We start from the raw sequence: 21,251 nt of genomic DNA, 5'->3' as shown, positions 1-21,251 counted from the left end.
GGAGGGGCCCTGTGGCAGCGGGAGGGAGTCAGATCCGCTGCCGGAGGTTTGGCTCCGCAGAAGCGCAGAGTTGGGTGTTTGCGCGGAGCGAGCAAGTTCCCTGGCAGGAACCGGTTCCCTTTGGGATATCGGCTGGGGGATGGGCGGGGGAAATGGCGCTGGCGAGCGCCTTTGTTCCCCACCAAACTGAGCTCTGTTGTCAGGGGGCTCAGCAGCTCTCCCTCCCTTTGTCCTCCAGCCTTCCCGCTTTCCGAGCAGAGCTGTTAATTTCTGACCTCCCAGACGCTAAGTCGCGCTTGCTGTCGGAACACAGTCCGCCCGGCCCCTCCGCTTTTGCAAGCCCGACTCGGGGGCTCTGCTTGGCAGGCGAGCCGCCCCTCCGCCCCGGCTCCCTCCCGCCAGTCCGTGGAGAGCGCACCGCCTCGCCGCCCTTCCTACCCTCTTCCGTGGGCCTCTCGTCTGCGTTTGGCTCCGGCGACTCTGTTCTGCTAATCCTCTGGCGGTTTTCTGGGTTATTTAGGCAGGTGTAGATGGAATCTAAGTGATCAGCAGGACGTGCGGTGAGCCCAGCGTCCTCCTAAGCTGCCATCTTGCCGCAACTCCAATTTTGTAATTTTTAAAGTTGTGTATCCCAAACGTGGTAAAGGAGCTGGACAAGCAGTTTTTCTCAAACTGATTTTCAGGACAGCTTGCAAACAAACTTTTAAATGCTCTTTAAGTAAACACAAAATAAACTCTAAATCTTATACGATTATTCTGCACTTTCATATTTTAATTTTAAAAACAAAGTCTAAAATGATTTTAATGACATGTTCAGTAAACAAAGACAGACTGCTTTTATAGTGAGGCTTAAAGCTATTAGATACCTAAGAATTCACATAGAATATTTTTCAAAGATCACACTTTCTCCCTCAAATTAATAGTCCATTTCAGGGGTGCCCAGGTGATTCCGTTGGTTGAGCATCTGACTCTTGATTTCAGCTCGGGTCATGATCCCATGGTCATGAAATTGAGCCCTAGGTCTGGCTCTGTGCTAAATGTGGAGCAAGCCTACTTGAGATTCTCTCTCTCTCTCTCTCTCTCTCTCTCTCTCTCTCTCTCTCTCTCCTTCTGCCCCTGTTCCCAGCTTGTGCTCTAAAATAAAATAGAAAAAAAACAGTCCACTACAGAGACGGTTGTAACTAACACTGAAACTATTTGTTTCTTTGCAAGTCTTTACAGTCTTTACTAATAATAATTTATTAACAGAAAAGTGACTTTAATAAAAAAGGTAGACCAAGCATAAGGAATTAGCTGCAAATCTAGAGATTAGTGAAGTCTTTCATTTTACAACTTAATAGGTAATCATTTTTTATTTGTTTGTTTGTTTAAGGAAGCTTAAGGGCATCTAAGCCTTACATCTTTCATTCTAACATTCAAGAACCTCCAAGTTCAGGCCCCAACCTATTTTTATAACATTATCTCTAACACATTCATATATCCTATTCTGCAGCCAAAGTCAACAACTCAACTATTTCCTTAATGTGATTATTCCTATTACCCAGAATAATATTTACATATTCTACATACTTAATTGTTGAGATCATGCCAGGTTTTGATCACTGAATCAGGTGGATCTCTCTTCTCTTTATATCTATGGATTTTACACTTATGGCATTTATTTATTACTCACGCTGTTTGTTATAATGTTTGTATTAGTATCTTATTACCCCCAACAGATTATAGAACCCTGAAGGATAGCATCACTGACTCCCTCCATACAGCAATGGGCAGAGCAAGCATCTGATACATATTCAGTCATTCCTTTATTTAATTAATATTTACAGAGGTAATTACTATGTGCTAGGCACTGGGAATCAAATGCCGAACAAAAACTAACATGGCCATTGACTTTATGGAGTTGATATAATACTGAAGGTGACCATTAAACATTAATTATTTGATTGACAAAATAGATGTATAAACACAAGCTATGATAATCATCATGAAGGAAAAAAAAATACACAGCGCTATGAGAAACAAAAAAGTAGACTTAACCATATACTGAGGTGGCAAGTCAAGAATGGAAGGCTTACTTGAGAGATCGATGACTATATTATGATCCACAAGCTTAAAAATGGTTAAAGGAGGAGGAGTAGAAAATTCAACCAACAGAAACAACATATGCAAAGATTGTGTGCTACAAAAAGAAACACCACACATTTGAAAAACTGAAAGAAGTTTCTGTGTCTGAAATGCAGAGATAAGTCAATGAAGCAAGAGGGGGTTAGAGAGATGGGCCAGAGGCAACATGATGCAGGATCTTGTAATCCATGGTCAGAATCCTAACCATGACCCTAAAAGCAATGAGAAGGCACTGAAGGATTTGAACGAGACAGCATTAAAAGTGTTTTGTGAGCATTACTCCAGCTGTAGTATAGTAAATGAATTGTAGGCTGCCAAGAGAGAGAGGCAGGTTGGATGACATTTTTTTGTTAATTTAAAATTTTTAAAAATGTTAATTTATTTACTTAGGTAGAACACAAGCAGGAGAGGGGCACGGAAAGAGGGAGAGAGAGAATCCCAAGCAGGCTCCACACTGTCAGCTCAGAACCCAATGCAGGGCTTTAACACACAAACCGTGAGATTGTGACCTGAGCTGAAGTTAGAGGCTTAACTGACTGAGCCATCCAGGCACCCCAGGTTGGGTGACATTTGAAATAATCTAATTATCAAAAAGTAGTTGTTTGTCCAAGGATGATGGCAGGAAAGGAAGAGAAGACGAAAGAAGATAAAATCATGCAGGAATTGGTGCTGGATTAGATGTGATGGAGGGGAGACCATGGGAAGGAAGATGACACCTACATTTCTGAATTACAGAAATGGATTAATGGTGACATTATTCACAGACAATGGAAATACCACAGAAGTAGTTTAGGGTAGCTGGCTGTCTTCTGGACATTTGGGATTATAGTTCTTTTGAGACAGGCAGGTATCAATGTTGAGGAGTCAGTCAAAAATAAAGGTCTGCTCTGGAGAAGTATAGTTAAAAGTTATGGGTATACAAGTATAAAATGGAAGCCATGAGTATTACTGAGACTAAATAGGAAAAAGGAATAGAGTGAAAAGAGGATTTAGAATTGAACCAGAAGACTCCAAAATGGAAACACTTGTTACAGAGAAACCTACAAAGAAAACTAAGGAAGTGCATCCAGAGAGGAATGAAAAAAAGACATGAAGAAAAGTGGTGTCATGGAATCCAACGGAAGAAAATGTTTCAAGATTGGCAGTAAAGGACAATGGTAAAAACACAACAAACAAACAAACAAACAAACAAAAAAACAAACAAATCTTATGGGTCAGATTACTAGAATTCAAAGCCTACCAAGAATTTGACAATTAGGAGATTATCAGTGACTTTAACCAGAAAGTATTGTAATGACACAAATAGAGTGCATAGAAATGTGTCATGTTGGGTCAAAGAGATTATTGTTGTAACAATTTGAGACATGAAGGAAAAAAACCTTTGTGAGATTAAGTAGCTCCCTAAATCTACACAGTACGTAACTGACTGGCAGAGCAAGGACGAAAACCTAGTCCCAGAGGATTCTTAAATCCAATCTGTTTTGACTATATCAGACTTTTTCAAAACTAAAAAAAATATATCTTAGCAATCAAGTGGATTTATATGCTTTCAAAAAAGAGTAAATTGAGCTTGACTGAAACATACAGTTATCAAAACAAAGAAGGGATAACACAGGACAGTGGCTAGTAAAATCATAATCTTCCAGACCTACAAGAAAAAGTATTTAAAATTACCAAGGATTGAGGTGTTAAGATGGCAGAGTAGTATGGGGGCCCTGAGCTTGTTTCATCCCTGAAACACAGCTAGACCAACATCAAACCATTCTGAACACCTAAGAAATAGATATGAGGATTGACGCAACAATCTGTATAACTGGAGCCAGAGAACTTGGCAGTTATGTGGTGTGGAAAGGTGAATTGGGGAGAGAAAAGATGTAGAGGGTAGGGAGCCATTTTTTGCAGAGAGAGGACAGAGAAAGAAAAGAGAAAGGGGGAGAATGCAGTACATCAGGATCGCACAAGAAAAGCACCCCCCCCAAAAAAAAAGTAGCTGGAGAGAAAGAGTGAAAACACTCGCAGGGGACTGGACAAAATATCTATTTCCCAGAACCATTGATGAGGAGAAAGGAGAGGGTTTCAATACCACCAGGATTCTATAAACACTGGAGTGCAGAGTCTGAAGGTTTGGAGCTCAGTGTCTAGTGGTGCTCTGGTGAGGAAATAGGTCAAATCCCCAAGAGCAGGCAGCGAAGTATGAGGGGTCTGTGTGCCACACAAGGAGAAGTGGATCCCCTGATTAGAGTGCATGTGGTAGAGATCATACGGCTTCCCTGAGGGCAAAAGCCCAGCAGACCCCAGAGAGCAGCCACGTTTACTGATAATGGGACAATGATGCCAAAGGACAACAAACCTTGACACTGGCTCTGTGTTGTGATTTGCCATAAACTCTGGGCCTCTGCCACTGTGCAATCACACAAATGTTTTCTGGGACAAGCTGACACCCAGCCATTGCTCGGTGAGACACTTCCCCAGCTGCAGGGGTCTCTGAAGTGTGGGGTTTTGAAATATAGTTCCATCTGAGATAAAACCCTGGAGTGAGGTGCCACCTGGAAGGCAGACAGCTTGGACAAGGACAGGGTCGAGGCAGGGAGTGGATGACCCCTGAAACAAGGGAGGGGTGCTTGATCGCAGGTCTGTGAAGGTGCAGGGTTCCTTCCTGCGCCAAAAACTAGGAAGTAGGGTGAAGTCATTTTCACTTGTAGCATGCACATGTGTCCCCACACAGAAATCATACCCAGTAAGCCAAGCAGGGCCACCAAGTGGAGAATGGAGCAGTTATGCCAAGCCCTGCCCACTTGTGACCTCCAGGCACATCCCCCAGAAGACGGGTACAAACCCTTTCCACCTGCTTATTAGTCTATGGACTATAGAGTGCTTCAAAGTTTCAGTTTGAGGGGAAACTGGATGTCACTTCATTTGAGTTTCATTCTGTTTGCTGGTTGATTTGTTCATTTACTTTGCTTTTGTTTTTGCTTAAGTTGTTTTTTTCTTTTTCTTTCTTTTCTTTCTCTTTCTTGGATACAGAAAGAGCAAATTCTTTTTTACTTATTTTTATTTTTTTACTATATTTTATTTTATGCTATTATTTAAAATTCTTTATTAAAAACATTTTTAACCTTTTTTTTCCTTTCCTTTCTCTTTTTTCTCTATTCTATCAAGCATTTCTCAACAAGTAGACTGAAACACACCTAGGATCTGGCTTCCTTTACTTTGTTTTGTTTTTAATTTTTCAATTTTAATATTTTATTTTATTAATCTTTTTCTTCCTTCAAAATTAAAAGATGGAGGAATTCACACCAAAATAAAAGCCAGTAAGAAATGACAGCCAGGAATTTAATCAACACAAATATAATTAAGATGTTGGAACTAGAATTTAAAATGATTATAAGGATACAAACTGGGGTTGAAAAAAGCATAGAAGACACCAGAGAATCCCTTTCTGCATAGATAAAAGAACTACAGTCTAGTCAGTCCAAAATAAAAAAATGTTATAACTGAGATGCAATCTTGAACGAATGCCATGACAGCAAAGGTGGACAAAGCAGAGCAGCAAGTTAGTGAGAAAGAAGATAAAATTATGGAAAATAATGAAGCAGAAAAAAAGGGACACAAAGGCAAAAGATCATTATAAAAGACTTAGAGAACTCAGTGACTTATTAAAAAGGAGTAACATTCAAATCACAGGAGTTCCAGAAGATGAAGAGAGAGAAAATGGGGCAGAAAGTTTATGTGAGCAAATTATGACTGAAAACGTACCTAATCTGGGGAAGGACAAAGACATCAAAACACAAGAAGCACAGAGAACTCCCAATGGATTCAACAAAAACCAACCATCACCAAAACCTGTTATAGTCAAATGCACAAAATACAAAGGTAAGGAAAGAATTATAGAAACAGCAATGGAAAAAAGTCTTTCATATACAAGGGAAGACAGATCATGTTCACAGCAGATCTGTCCACAGAAACTTGGCAGACCAGAAAGGAGGGGTAGGATATATTCAACGTGCTGAATAGGAAAAATATGCAGCCAAGAATTCTTTATCCAGCAAGGCTATCATTCAAATAAGAATGAGAGAGAAAGACTTTCCCAGACAAACAAAAACTAAAGGAGTTTGTAAACACTAAACCAGCACTGCAAGACATTTTATGGGGGACTCTTTCAGTGGAGAAAACAAAACAAAACAAAACAAAACAAAATGGACCAAAAGCAACAAAGACTAGAAAGACCACAGAATATCACAGGAAACACCAACTATACAGGCAACACAATGACACTAAATTCCTTTCTATCTTTCAATAATCACTCTAAATGCAAATGAACTAAATGCTCCAATCATAAGACATAAGGTATCAGAATGGATAAAAAAAATAAGACCCATCTATATGCTACTTACAAGACACTCATTTTAGACCTAAGACACCTGCAGATTGAAGGTTTGCAGACTGAGGAGATGGAGCGCCATCTATCATGCTAATGGATGTCAAAAGAAAGCCAGAGTAGCCATACTTATATCAGACAACTATCTCTCTCTATCTCTCTCTCTTTTTTTTTTGCATTTTTATTTAATAGTTTTCAGGAAAATAGTACTATTGTTTGCACACAGCAAATCAATATGTGTCAGCCACCAGCTTAAATTACACTGTACAATCAGGTACTCAAACTTGGACAAAATAAATATACACCACCACAGTGACACTTTGCACTAACAACAATGAAGTTTGCCCTCAACAATCATAACATTACTGGGTTCTGTAAGGAAAAATAAGTTGCTGGTTGACAAGTTGAAGGGGGATAAAAATGACATCAGGAATTCAAAAGGTTATTTCAGGTGCTGGTCACCACATTTAGGCACTCAAGCATAGCAAGGTGATAAACTTCCTCCTTAGCTTCCCCCTTTACTTGTGCCATATGAGATATAAAGGTAAGAGAATGAATAAAGATTATGGGATTTCTTTCAAAAAACTGTGTACAAGCTAAGCACAGACTCACTTTAGAAGACAGTAAATGAATGCCTCACCAAAAAGGCCACCATGCCAAGTTCCTTTTCACATTCTGCCCAAAAGTATCCATAAAATACTTTAATTTTCCTATTAATATACAAATCAACTATATTAGTTGTTTCTTCACATTTTATAAGTTGTAAAACAACTTCAGAAAGGTTTTGCTAAAGACAACTTGGCAAAAATAAAGATTTTTTTTACATCTTGTTTTGCAAACTAGGAACAGCAAGATTTTTTAAGAGACCAGGTAAATAACATTGAATTTAGGATGGGCAATCAGATCCAAACTGAAATCAGATAGCCTGGATAGCCCAAAGCATTAACACAAGTTCAAGTGCACTAAAGTAACAAGGCATAAGAAGAAAAAAAAAAGATTCTCAGTTAAGTTCAAATAAATGCATGGTGTCAATGGTTATGTTTCAATTTTGTGCTGAGCAAAGTTATCCTCCCAGCTACATCTAATTTCAAAATACTCTGGGAAGCTATCTAGATAAGCTATACGTTGAAATTATATTCTAATATGGCCACTGGATTTATTTTTTAATTATTATAAAGTTATTTACAATAGTGAAGTAGTACAAATGTGTATTTTTTCCTCAGGTGCTAACTAGCTAAAAAAGTTAATTTGGGAAGTGGGGGGAAGAAAACCCTATGTATTTGAAATACAATTGGCAATGGAAGCTAATAACCAAAAGAATATATATAAGCTTCCTATCACACAAATATAATTTAACATTCTCCATCTTCTAAGTAAGTATTCACTTTTATTTACTCATGTGACAGTATTTGTAACAACACATTATGATTGAGTAGTGAATAAAAGAATATGAGCCTTACTGGGAAACTGGCATAAAGTCATATATATATAGATAGATATATATTTTTTTCTTTTTTTACAAAACAAGAACACTAAAATTAAAGTCATAAAACTCCTACTATGAACTATTAAACTTGAAAAATTCATTTCAGAAAGATATGCCATTTGAATTCTAAAAACACAAGAGTCAAAATCGCAACTGTCATTATTCCCCTAAGAAGCTGCCAAGCAGAAAGAAATCTTAATATTGAAGATTTCATAGGTCATGTTCCAGCCTGGTATGGATGGTTCCATGGCAGAATACTCAAATTTGAAATAATAGTGGTACAAAATCACTACTTGACTCTTTAGATATTGCAGTAAAATCTGGCTGTAGCACTACTGGCTAAAAACTATTACGTCTTGCTGCCCAGACAACTATACTTTAAAACAAAGAATATAACAAGAGATGAAGAAGGGTATCATATCATAATTAAGGGGTCTATCCTCCCAAGAAGACCTAAAAATTGTAAATATTTATGCCCCCAACATGGAAGAACTAAAATATATAAATCAATTAATCACAAACATAAAGAAACTCATTGATAATAATAAGATATTAGTATGGGAGTTAAACACACCACTTATACCAATGGAGAGAACATCTAAGCAGAAGATCAACAAAGAAACAATGGCTTTGAATGACACACTGGACCGGATGGACTTAACCGACATATTTAGAACATTTCATCCTAAAGCAGCAGAATACACATTCTTCTCCAGTGCACATGGAACATTCTCCAGAATAGGTCACATATTGGGTCACAAATCAGCCTTTAACAGGTACAAATGATCAAGATCATACCAGGCATATTTTCAGACTACAACACCACGAAGCTTGAAATCAACTACAAGAAAAAATTTGGAAAGACAACAAATACTTGGAGTTTCAAGAACAGCCTACTAAAGAATAAATGGGTTAACCAAGAAATTAAATAGGAAATTAGAAAGTACATGGAACCAAAGAAACTGAAAAGATGACAATCCAAAACCTCTGGATGCAGCAAAGGCAGTTGTAAGAGGCAAGTATATAGCAAGGTACGCATTCCTAAAGAAGGAAGAAAGTCACAAATACACAACCTAACCTTGCACCTAAAAGAGCTGGAAAAAGAACACCAAATAAAGCCCAAAGCCAGCAGAAGGGAAATAATAAAGATTAGAGTGAAATCAATGATATTAAAAAAACAGTGGAACAGACCAACAAAACCAGGAGCTGGTTCTTTGAAAGAATATACAAAACTGATGATAACCCCCCTAGCCAGATTTACCAAAAAGAAAAAGGAAAGGACCCAAATAAATAAAATCACTTATGAAACAGAGATCACAACCAACACCACAGAAATAAAATCAATAATAAGAGAATATTATGAGCAATTATATGGCAACAAATTGGGCAATCTGAAAGAAAAGATAAATTCCTAGAAACATATAAACTACCAAAACTGAAAGAAAAAGAAATAGAAAATTTGAACAGCTCCATAACCAATAACGAAACTGCATCAGTAATGAAAAATCTCCCAAAAAGAAGAATCAGCAGCTGGATTACTTCCAAGGGGAATTCTACCAAACATTTAAAGAAGAGTTAATACCTATTCTTTTGAAGCTGTTCCAAAAATAGAAATTAAGAAAACTTCCAAACTCATTCTATGAGGCCAGATAACCTCATAAACCAGATAAAGATCCCACTAAAAAAGGAGAATTACAATCTCCCTGATGAACATGTATGCAAAAATTCTCATAAAGATACTAGCAAACCGAATCCAACAATACATAGCAAGAATTATTCACCATGATCAAGTGGGATTTATTCCTGGGCTGCAGGGCTGGTTCAGTATCTACAAATCAATCATGATACATCAAAGTAATACATCACATTAATAAAAGAAAGGATAAGAACCACATGATCCTCTCAATAGATGCTGAAAAAGCATCTGACAAAATATAGCATCCTTTCTTGATAAAAACCCTCAAGAAAGTAGGGATAGAAGGAACATACCCCAAGATCATACAGGCCATATATGAAAGGCCCACCGGTAATATCAGCCTCAATGGGGAAAACCTGAGAGCATTCTTCCTAAGGTCAGGAACACGACAGGGATGTCCAATCTCACCACTGTTGTTCCACATAGTGATGAAGTCCTAGCCTCAGGAATCAGATAACAAAAAGAAATAAAAGGCATCCAAAATGGCAAGAAAGAAGGGAAACTTTCACTCTTTGCAGATGACAGATACTCTATGTGTAAAACCAGAAACTCCACCAAAAAGCTGCTAGAACTGACACATGAATTAACAAAAGTCTCAGAATAGAATTTTTTTTAATGTTTATTTATTTTTGACAGAGAGAGAGAGAGACAGAGCATGAGCGGGGGAAGGGCAGAGAGAGAGGGAGACACAGAATCCGAAGCAGGCTCCAGGCTCTGAGCTGTCAGCACAGAGACCCACGTGGGGCTCAAACTCATAGACAGTGAGATCATAACCTGAGCCGAAGTTGGACGCTCAACCGACTGAGCCACCCAGGCGCCCCAGAAAGGTCTCAGAATATAAAATTAATACAGAAATCGGTTGCATTTCTATACACCAATAATGAAGCAGCAGAAAAAGAAATCAAGGAATAGATCCCATTTATAATTACACAGAAATCCATAAAATACTTAGGAATAAACCCAACCAAAAGGTAAAAGGTCTGTATGTTGAAAACTATAGAAAGCTTATGAAAGAAACTGAAGAAGACACAAAGAAATGGAAAAATATTACATGCTCATGGATTAGAAGACCAAATGTTAAAATGTTGATAGTACCCAAAGCAATCTACACATTCAATGCAATGCTTAGCGTAATAACAGCAGCATTTTTCACAGAGGTAGTACAAACAATTCTAAAATTTGTATGGAACCAGAAAAGACCCCAAATAGCCAAAGTAATGTTGAAAAAAACGAAAGCTGGAGGCATCAGTTTGGAACTTCAAGCTGTATTATAAAGCTGTAATCATCAAGACAGTATGGTATTGGCACAAAAATAGAAACACAGATCAATGGAACAGAATAGAGAACCCAGAAATGGACCCACAAACATATGCCCAACTAATCAGTGATAAAACAGGAAAGAGTATCCAATGGAAAAAAGACAGTCTCGTTAGCAAAGTGTGCTGGGAGAACTGGACAGTGACATACAGAAGAATGAAAGTGTACCATTTTTTTTAAACAATACAAAAAAATAAATAAGAAATGGATTAAAGACCTAATGATGTGAAACAGGAAACCATGAAAATCTTACAGGAGAAAACAGGTGACAACCTCTTTGACCTCGGCTACAGCAACTTCTTAGTAGACATGTCTCCAGAGGCAAGGGAAATAAAAACAGAAAGGAACTGCTGGGACCTCATCAAGATAAAAAACTTCTGCAAAGTAAAGGAAACAATCAACAATACTAAGAGGCAATCGATGGAATGGGAGAAGGTATTTGCAAATGACACTGTCAGACAAAAGGTTAGTATCTCAGATCTATAAAGAAAGTATCAAACTCAACACCCAAAAAAATAATCCAGTGAAGAAACTGCCAAAAGATATGAACACTTTTCCAAAGAAGACATCCAGATGGCTATCAGACCCATGAAAAAATGCTCAACATAACTCATCATCAGGCAAATACAAATCAAAACCACCATGAGATACCACCTCCCACTTGTCAGAATGGCTAAAATGAACAACTCAGGAAACAACAGCTGTTGGTGAGGATGAAGGAAAAGGGGAACCCTCTTGCACTGTTGGTGGGAATGCAAACTGGTACAGCCGCTCTGGAAAACAGTATGGAGGTTCCTCAAAAAATTAAAAATAGAACTACTCTATGACCCAGCAATGCCACTACTAGATATTTATCCAAAGGAGTGTGCTGTTTCGAAGGGGCACATTCACCCCAATGTCTATAGCAGCACTTTCAACAATAGCCAAAGTATGGAAAGAGCCCCAGAGTCCATTGCTGATAAATGGATAAGAAAGATGTATTGTATATATATACACATACATAATGGAATATTACTCAGTGATCAAAAAGAATCAAATCTCACCATTTGCAACAACATGGATGGAATTAGAATGTATTATGCTAAGCGAAATAAGTCAGTCAGAGAAAGAAAAATACCATATGATTTCACTCATATGTGGAATTTAAGAAACACCACATATGAACATAGGGGAAGGGAAGGAAAAATAAGATAAAAATAGAGCAGGAGACAAACCATAAGAGACTCTCACAGAGAACAAACAAAATACAGAGAACAAACTGAAGGTTGCTGGAGACAAGTGGGTGGGGGGATGGGCTAAATGCTGATGGGCATTAAGGAAGGCACTTGTTGGCATGAGCACTGGGTGTTATATGTAAGTTAAGAATCACTAAATTCTACTCCTGAAACCATTATTACACTATATCTTAACTAACTTGGATTTCATAAAAATAAAAACAAAATCAAAGAACAAAACAACAACAACAACAACAACAAAAAACTACCAAGGACTGAAAACCATGCTACTATACACTGATGAACTGAACACAATGTACAATACCCAGATGACATCTGATATGAAGTTGCATTCAAATGAATGAAAGGAGAAACAATGCATAACAGTTTTTAGATGTCACTGAAATCGATGAAATACATGCTGACTTGAGAACTCTTCTTTCCATCTTCCCATGTTCTTTAACGCAAATCACCCACCTCCTACAAGCAAACAGTTGCTCTATAACAAATAGTGTATGAATTTTTTGATGAGGGTGCCCAATAAAACCAAATATAAGAGAAAAGAAGGACAATTTTCTTCTGGGCGTGTTCTCATTTACTCTGTCGTAATTTCTTTTAGAAAATGTTAAGCTGGCAATAATCTTCCATTATTTCCAAATGGAAGAATTGATGCTGATTAACAGTAATACCTTTCATTTATTTTTTGGGCTCACCATGTGCCAAAAACTTTTTAAGCACTGTATAAATATTCTCATTTAATCCTTAGAACAATCTTATGAATTACATATTGTTACCTTGATTTTACAGTTTTAGAGACCATATCCAGAATCCCACAGCTTATTAAATAGTAAGGCAGGGTCTCAACCCAAGTCCTTCTGACTCCAAATCCCTGCCCTTACAGCCTGCACTAAATTAGAGGAAGTTGGTGAAGGGTGTAAAGGGTCGTTTCCAAACCTCAGAATTGTTCTTAAACTAATCATCTGTACCATACCAAAAGATGTTATGCCAAAAATATTGTTTTCATTTTCCATTTACAACTTTAAATACAATGTTTTACAAAACACTTATTTAAATTACACTTTGCTTCAAAATGGATTTAAGTATGTTGTTTACACAAACACCCACACACTATTCGCCAAGGTAACACAAATTAAAAGTAGATGAGAAAAATATGGTTAAAGGAAAATACAATTAGTAATAAACCGGAAGCCAGAAATAATGCTAATACAAGAAATTCATACCAATGAAAAATATTACACTTGTGAAAGTGTGGGAAGTGCTAGAACACTGGTTGTGAGTTAGCTAGAGGCTCATAAAGAGGAAAACAGCAGTAGATACATAGTTAATAACATTCATTAGATAAAAGTAAGCCAGTTTCTCAGAGAAACTCATCCATTCCTATACTGAAACCAAAAAAAAGAAAGAAAGATTTCTTAAGAAATTCTTGTGTAACATAACGAACACTACCTTCAATAATAAACAGTTTCAATAAATATATGTTCCCATTGGACTACTTTTTGTTGTTGTTGTTGTTCTGTTTTTCTTTGAGAAAGAGAGAAAATGCACACAAGCAGGGGAGAGGGGCAGAGAGAGAGAACCTTAAGCAGGCACCACACTCAGCACAGAGCTCAATCTCAGGACCATGAGATCACGACCTGATGTTTAACCAACTGAGCCACCCAGGCACCCCGCCCCCCCCCATACTGGACTTCCTACAGTGATGCTGAAATATTTTATCCAATAATTATATTGTATTGTATACCAAATAACAACTCATTATCATCAAAAATATTTACAGTTTACTGGCTTTAAAGAGGTTTCAATTTATCAACAGAGGTTATAATTCTATGGAGAAAATAGCTAGCAGTGTTTCTCTTTTATAAGGGTAAGAAACAAAGAGGCACAGTGTATTTGAATCATCTTTGGAAAATTGGTAGTTTGTCAAAAGGTGCCTAAAATGTTTTGAAGATACATACTATATGTTTATTTAATACAATGGCAATTCGAAATGAAATATTCCTGGGGCTCCCAGCTAGCCTGGTCAGTGAAGCATGTGACTTTTGATTTCAGGGTCATCAGTTCAAGCCCCACAATGGGTGTTAAGTCTACTTAAAAAAATAATAAAATAAAATTAAAGAGTCCTATTGTCATACTTCTTATCTTGAAAAGCATGTTTAAAGATTTTGAATTTAAAAAGTACAAGTTAGGGGTGCCTGGGTGGCTCAGTTGGTTAAGCATCTGACTTCAGGTCACAATCTCACAGTTCGTGAGTTTGAGACCCGCACTGGGATCTGTGCTGACACCTCAGAACCTAAGCATGCTTCTGTGTCTTCCTCTCTCTGTCCCTCCCCCATTTGCACTCTGTCTCTCTCTAAAATAAATGAACATTAAAATAATTTTTAAAAATTAAAAAATAAAAAGTACAAGTCACAGGTAACAAAAAATAGATAAAATGGATTTTATCAAAATTAAAAACTTTTGTCCAGCTAAGGACACTATAAACAGAGAAAAAGGGAATATACAGAATAGGAGAAAATATGTGCAAATCATTAATTTGATAAGGTATTAATATTGAGAAAATACAAAGAATGCATGTAATTTCATTTAAATAGCAATGAAAACAAGAAACTCAACTAAAAATGGCAAAAATATTAAATAGTTACTTCTTCAAAGAAGATACAGATGACAAATAAGCACATGAAAAGATGCTCAAAGCCACCAATCATTAGGGAAATACAAGTCTAAATCACAATAAGATACCATTTCACATCCATTAGGATGGCTACTATCTAAACAATAACAACAATAGCAAACACACACACGTACACAAACCCAGAAAATTACAAGCATTTGCAAAGATGTGACTAGACTGGACGGAACACTTGTACAGTGTTAGTGGGAATATAAAATGGTGTAGCCACCAGGTAAACAGTATGGTAGTTACTCAAAACAAAAAAGTTGCAACAGAATGACCATATGAGCCACGAATTTCACTTCTCGATGTATATACAAAAGAAATAAAAGCAAGGTCTTGAAAAGATACCTGCACACCTGTGTTCACAGTAAAATTATTCACAACTGCCAAAAAGAAGCACCCCAAGTGTCCACAGACAGACGAATGGACAAACAACATACAGTGTGTATGTGTGTGTGTACAGATATATATAATGAAATATTATTCAGTCTTAAAAAATTAGGAAATTCTGACATATGCTATAACATAGATGAACTGCGAAGTCATTATGCTAAGTGAAATAAACTAATAATAATTAGTTTATATAATACCTTATATGAGGTACCTGGAATTCACAACTACAGAAAGCAGAATGGTGGTTGTGAGGGGGAATGGGGAGGTATTGTTTAATGGGTAAAGAGTTTTAGTTTTGGAAGATGAAGAGAGTTTTGTGGATAGATGATGGTGATGGTAGCACAGCAATGTGAAAACACTTAAACATCATTGAATTGTATATTTAAAAATTATTGATAATAAGTATGATGTTATGTGTACTTTATAATTAAAATTTTAATGGTAAAAATAGTAAATTATACATATTATACCACAATGAGAAAAGTACAAGTTACCTAATAGCCTAAATTTGCTACTTTCAAATTTTACTTAGACTTAGGCATCTGGGGAAGTATATGGGTATATGAACATCACAAATGTAAATTAGTATTTTATACATGATTATAAATGCTATGTTCAAGGGTAAACAAATTTCTCTGACAGAAACACAACTTTCCTTTATACTGACTACAAAGAAATCATCAAAGGCAATGATTTACTAAATTCAGTACATCTTACATGGAACCAAAAAAAACCAATCTTACACAGAACTTATGAATAGGACATCTCACCCAAACGAATTGATCATGAAAAAACTAATTTGCCTAAGGGTGTCTGTCTGGCTCAGTTTGTAGAGAATGCAATTCTTGATCTTAAGGTAGTGAGTTCAAGACCCATATTAGGCATAGAACCTACTTAAAACAAATAATACTTTGCCTAATCACAGTGGGACTTATTAATAAAGCTGCCATCTTTTTTATTTTTTTAATTTAATGTCTAAACAACACTGTTGAAAGTTAAGACATGCCAAAAACTTTTCAGCAAGGTGGGAATTTTAAAACTTTCAAAAAACTGTAAATCAGATATACCAAGAGGGAAAAAAAAGAAATTTTGTATCCAAATGCCATCTAGAAAAATTGTGAAGGAACAGTAGCACAAAGGATTAATCAGTCATCTTTGTCTGAATGCTAGGACAGAGTCCCTTCCTCCAGGCAGGAAATGCCCATGGGTAGAAGGACGCTGTCTCTCATGGGGAGTGAGAAGGGGCGGTAGAGTTGGGTGATGGGGATAACTCTTGAGTCATGTAATTGAAAAGAGCAAAACTTGATGATTCAACCTTTCTTCTGGAGACACATCTAATCCTGGCTTATTCAGTCCCTGTCGTTCCTTAGTACCCTTAATTTCTTCAGATTTTTAAATTTTTTAAAAAAAAATTAAGTGGGCTCCACACACAATGTGGGGTTTGAACTCACGACCCTGAGATCAAGTCACATGCTCCATCAACTGAGCCAGCTGGGTGCCCCTTGATTTCTTCCTAAATCAGTAACTGTCCATTCCTTATACTTTTACCATAGTACACACCTCCATGTGACTTGGGTCTTAACCAGCTAGCTTGCTGAGCTACAGAAGCCCTCCCTTCCTGTCCCCTATTCAAGATATCTACACCACTGATTTTCCAATTCCTGATACCAACTTCTATTCATTCATTCAACAAATATCTATCAAATGCTTAGTTATGAGGTAAGCATTATTCTAGGAAGTATGAATAAAATGGCGAGCAGAAACAGATGTAGTCTCCTCCTTCGATGAGCTAGTAGTTAACTGGGAAAAAAGTACAATTAGTAAAGAATCACACAAGTAACCAAAGCAAGTAATCTGAAGGGAAGGAAAGATGCCTGTGCATAGTGCTCCAAAAGCCTGTAATGGGAGGATTTGACCAAATAGGACAGATTAAGAGTAGGTGTTCTGGGAGAAGTATGGCAAGAACTGAGGTCTGGAAAAGAGGGAGTCAATAAGGCAAAGAGGGAGGGAAGAGCATTAGACTCTGGAAACAGCAAAGACACAGGGGTAGGAGACAAGATAGAGTGTGAGACACTGAAAGAAAGCCAGGAAGTCTAAAGGTTGTGTTCAGAAATGTGTTCTAAAAAGCCTTCTGGTTTTGATGTGTAGAACAGTCACTTGTGGCCAGTTTGCTTTCTTCCATAGAAAGGATCATCCTTGAAGGAAGAGTTAATATGGTGGAGAATTAAGGGGATCCAAAGTTACCTCATCTCTCAAACACAGAAGCATTGAGGCCAGAAGACTAGGAATTCCAGGAATCCAGGCTACAGAGTCACAGAAACATCTGCAGGAGCCCATGGGGTAAACAGGGCCATAGGTGCGTGATTGCAAATTGGGAGAGATAAAAAGGGCAGCATAAGCCCAGATGGGAGGGATCCCCTTCTGTGGAGAAATAAAAGGAAGAGAAAGAGAGACTGTGGAAGTGTAGGATTGTATTTGGACAAGAGAAAAAGCATGGACCACAAAACAGAAAAAATGGAGAAAGAACCAATTTCTTTTTTTTTTAATTTTTTTTAATGTTTATTTATTTTTGACAGAGAGACAGAGCCTGAGCAGGGAAGGGGCAGAGAGAGAGGGAGACACAGAATCTGAAGCAGGCTCCAGGATCTGAGCTGTCAGCACAGAGCCTGACACGGGGCTGGAACCCACAGACTGCGAAATTGTGACCTGAGCCAAAATCACACACTCAACCGACTGAGCCACCCAGGCGCCCCAAGAAAGAACCAATTTCTAACACGATCCAGAAAGACCCAGGTCTTTCTCCAAACTGGGGCCTGCCTCTCTGTACACGCACCTGGGGGGGGGGGAGCCAGCCCCAGCTCAGTAGTGAGCTCAGAGGTGAGGTTGGAGAGAACAGTCCCCTTCCTTGAGTGCTGTGGGAAGAAGGTATACAACCTCTCCAAGGACAAAATCCCTACAGATGCCCACCAGCCAGAGGCTCTCTGTCGGCTGGGTGGAGTGGCTCTATCCCGGATCTGGAGCATGTGGAGTAAGATCCTTTAAGACATCAGGGTTTGAATCGCAGCTGAGTGCCTGGAAGGTGCAGGCGACTGTGGAAAGGACAAACTAGCCTGCTTGCACCTCCAAGGCACTGTGTGGATGACCTGAACAGAGCGGTTTGGGACACCCGGTCAGGAAGGAGGGACTGGGGTGACCCATTTTTATCCCAATCACCAACAAGGCGGGGCTTCAGAGAATGGATAGCAGACCCACAGTAGAGGCAGGACCTACCTACACCAAAACACACCCCTCTGTGCCTGGTAAATGCATATCTACCAGAGCAAGATTGACAGTGACCAAACCAGATGGCCCCTCTCCCAGACCAGTGTAGCCACTAGTTCCAAGGCAACACCAGATATCGGTCCAGCAGTTTTGCATTTTCTGATTTGATTCTTGAACAGTTCTTACTATTGAACAGTTCTCACATATATATATATATATATATATATATATGTATAATATATAGTATACATATATATTATACTATACACAGTATACCTATACATATAAGTCATTTTACATAGTATACATTTACATGTATACTATGTAATTTTATAGTATACATATATATGTAATTCTATAGTATAATATACATATATACTATACTATATATAGTAAATATATATATGTATATACGTATATATATATATATATACACACACACACATATGTATACATATATATATATAATTTCTTTTCTTCCTCTTATTTCTTCCCTTCTCTATTCTGGTTGTTGGTTTGGTTAAGCAGACATTTTTAATCTATTCGTTTATACCTCTTTATATTTCCTTCTTTATTTTCCTCTCACTTCCTCGATTAAGCCGTATAGTTTCCCTGATTCTCTGCCCTGCCAATTTTTTTTTCTCTTCTTTTTCCCTGTCCCTATCATTTCTGTCTTTATATGGGATAAGGTTTCCACCACCACCATCACCACCACCACCACCTTTTAAATTTTTTCCAGTGTTACTCCAACGAACAAATCAAAGCACACCTGGTGGAAGATCCAAACCACAACTATGAGTAGGAAGATAAAGCAACCAGAGTCACAACAGAGCACACAACACACTCCAAAAACACATGCTGAAGAGCCAGGCCCTGGCTCTTTGATCCCTATGATCCCTATAATCCCTTTTTAATATAGTAGCGCTCACAGGTGCAGGACACTTAACAAGCTATTAAAGCATGTAAAGGACAGAAAACTAGCCAAAATGACGGAATGGAAGAATTCTCAAAAGAAATTTCAGGAAGAAATGACAGCTAGAAAATTGCTCAAAACAGATATAAACAATATATCTGGTCAAGAATTTAGAATAATAGACAATATTAATAGCTGGCTTGAAAAAAGCGTAGAAGACAGAGAAACGATTGCTGCAGAGATAAAGGAACTAAGAAATAGTCACAACGAATTAAGAAATGTTGTACATGAGGTACAAAATAAACTAGATGCAGTGACAGCAAGGATGGAGGAAGCAGACAGGAGAATAAGTGAAAGAGAAGATAAACTTAGGGAAAATGATGAAGCTGAGAAAAAGAGAGATAAGAAAATCCTAGAATTTAGTATTTTATTTAGTAAAAATACTAGACTACGAGGGGAGAATTAGAGAACTAAGTGATTCAATGGAATGTAATAATATCTGTATCATAGGAGTTCCAGAAGAAGAGAGAGAAAAAGGGGCAGAAGATTTACTTGAACAAATTATAGCTGAGAAGTTCCATAATCTGGGGAAGGAAGCAGACATCCAAATCCAGGAGGTACGGAGAACTCCCTTCAGATTCAACAAGAATAGATCTTCACACAGCATATCATATTGAAACTGCCAAAATACAAAGATAAAGAGAGAATTCTGAAGTAAGCTAAAGACAAATGGGCCTTAATCTACAAGGGGAGACACAAAGGGTAGTAGCAGACCTGCCCACTGAAACTTGGCAGGCCATAAGGGAGTGGCAGGACATATTCAATATGCTGAATAGGACAAAAATGCAGCCAAGAATCCTTTATCCAGCAAAGCTGTCATTCAGAATAGAAGGAGAGATAAAGGCTTTCCCAGGCAAACAAAAAGTAAAGGAGTTCATGACTACCAAACCAGCCCTGCAAGAGATCCTAAGGGGCACTCTGAGTGGAATGCTGCAAAGACTACAAAGGACCAGAGGCATCAGCACAAAAATGAAACCTACAGATAATACAATGACACTAACTCCATATCTTTCAATAATCACTCTGAATGTAAATGGACTAAATGCCCCAATCAAAAGATACAGGGTATCAGAATGTATAAAAAAACAAGATCCATCTATATGCTGTCTACAAGAGACTCGTTTTAGACTTGAGGACACCTTCAGATTAAAAGTGAGGGGGGGGGGATGGAGAACCATCTATCATGTTATGGAAGTCAAAAGTAGCCATACTTATATCAGACAAACTAGATTTTGAACTAAAGGCTGTAACAAGACATGAAGGAGGGCACTATATCATAATTATGGGGTCTATTAATCAAGAAGAGCTAACAATTGTAAATGTTTATGACCCCAACTTGGAACAACCAAATATATAAATCAATTATTCACAAACATCTTACTTATAAGAATACGGTAATTGCAGGGGACTTTAATACTCTACTTACAACAATGGATGGATCATCTAGGCAGAAAATCAATAAACAAACAATGGCCTTGAATGATATACTGGACAAGATGGACTTGACAGATATATTCAGAACTTTTTATCCAAAAGCAGCAGAATACACATTCTTCTCGAGTGTACATGGACCATTCTCCAAGATAGATCACATAGTGGGTCACAAAACAGCCTTCAATAAACATAAAAAACTGAGATCATAGTATACATATTTTCAGATCACAACACTATAAAACTTGACATCAACCACAAGAAAAAACTTGGGAAGCCTCCA

General features: G+C 37.6%; 1 protein-coding gene across 4 annotated transcripts in view; it reads right to left on the bottom strand.

Annotated features, from left to right (window-relative positions):
• Window positions 1-21,251, bottom strand: part of CNKSR2 (connector enhancer of kinase suppressor of Ras 2) — a 301,363-nt gene that overhangs the window by 240,362 nt on the left and 39,750 nt on the right. The gene's annotated exons all lie outside the window — the stretch shown is intronic.

Source organism: Prionailurus bengalensis, chromosome X (assembly GCF_016509475.1).
Source record: "Prionailurus bengalensis isolate Pbe53 chromosome X, Fcat_Pben_1.1_paternal_pri, whole genome shotgun sequence".
NCBI lineage: Eukaryota > Metazoa > Chordata > Mammalia > Carnivora > Felidae > Prionailurus > Prionailurus bengalensis.
This window is presented reverse-complemented; position numbering and strand designations above follow the sequence as displayed.